We start from the raw sequence: 1,504 nt of genomic DNA on the forward strand, positions 1-1,504 counted from the left end.
AGAGAAATAAGGCGAATCTTAAGATACACAGAGAATGAGTAAGAGAACGATATTCAAACCACAATCGAGGAGATGGTTGAAAACTAAGAAAATCCGCTACCTTCTGCAATTGCTGTTAATCAAAATCTTACTCCATGCACTATGTATGATTATGCTAAACCTAATTTAATAGGAACTGAGTCAAGTATAGTTAGACCTACTATTGCTACAAATAATTTTGAACTGAAACCTAACACAATTCAAATAATACAACAGTTTGTTTAGTTTGATAGTTTGCAGGATGAGGATCCCAACGCTCACTTGGTCAATTTCTTAGAATTTTATGATACATTTAAAATTAATGGCATTTCTGATGACGCCATTCACCTTCGGTTGTTTCCCTTTTTGTTAAGGAATAAGGCTAAACAATGGTTGAACTCGTTACCACGAGGGTGAATCACTACTCGGGAACAAATGACCGAAAAGTTTCTATTAAAATACTTTCCACCGGCTAAAACAGCTAAATTACATAATGATATCTCTTCTTTTATGCATATGGATTTAGAGACATTCTATGATGCATGGGAGAGATACAAGGAACTTTTGAGAAGATGCCCTCACCATGGGTTACTGCTTTGGCTACAGGTTCAAATGTTCCATAATGGCCTGAATCCTTCGACTCGGCAGATGATTGATGAAACCGCTAGAGGAACTATCAATAATAAGACACCTGAGGCGGCTTACGAATTTATTGAAGATATGTTACTGAATAACTATCAGTGGCAAGTTATGATAGCTCTAATTTGGCCCTAGTCAGAAAGTTGTTTTGGGATCACAAAATCGAGTCCCAAAAATAATCAAATGTTATATTATGTGTTTATTTCATGTGAAAGTGCATGTGTGAAAATCCCATGCTTTGATTATGCCATTTGTGAGTGAAATTATGAAATAGGACCTATGTGAAAATTTTTGAAAATGCTATAGGCTAATATGTAGTGGCCTAATAAATAGTAGTGCAAAATAGGAGGATTTGCATGTCAAACTCTCTATTTTATGTGTAGTGGCCGGCCATGGTGTTAATGGTAGACAACATGTGCAAATTTTTTTATTGAAGTTATGGCATAAGTTGGCACAAATAATATATGTTATTTTGTGTCATAAAATGTTTAGTAATAGAATAACAAAAAGGAAGAAAAGGAAGGTTTTTGTTCATTCTTGTTCATGAAAGCTGAAAATAGAAGAGAAAGGAGAGGAAAAGAGCTCTTGAATGTTCGGTCACTTGGGGAAGAAAAATCCAAGGTAAGTTCATGGTAGTTTGCTTCTATCTTGATGTTCATGAGTTCTTCTTGATTCTACCGTAACTCATGAAGCATATTTTGATTTTTGGTTGTGTTGTGAGCATTCGGTCATGAATTAAAATGAAGGAAATGGTTGTTGTTTCATGTCCTTTTGATGAAAAATGGAAGATAGGTGAAGTTGAGCCAAGCAAATGAGCATGCATGTGCCTTAGATGCTAAGGGAAAAA

General features: G+C 35.2%; 1 non-coding gene across 1 annotated transcript; it reads right to left on the reverse strand.

Moving 5' to 3' along the window:
• Positions 1–502: 502 nt before the first annotated feature.
• On the reverse strand, positions 503–608 carry LOC121213076 (small nucleolar RNA R71). The gene has a single exon (XR_005908445.1). It is a non-coding gene; the product is annotated as a small nucleolar RNA R71 (small nucleolar RNA).
• Between the last annotated feature and the right edge of the window lie 896 nt (positions 609–1,504).

Source organism: Gossypium hirsutum, chromosome A13 (genome assembly GCF_007990345.1).
Source record: "Gossypium hirsutum isolate 1008001.06 chromosome A13, Gossypium_hirsutum_v2.1, whole genome shotgun sequence".
In the NCBI taxonomy this organism is placed as follows: domain Eukaryota; kingdom Viridiplantae; phylum Streptophyta; class Magnoliopsida; order Malvales; family Malvaceae; genus Gossypium; species Gossypium hirsutum.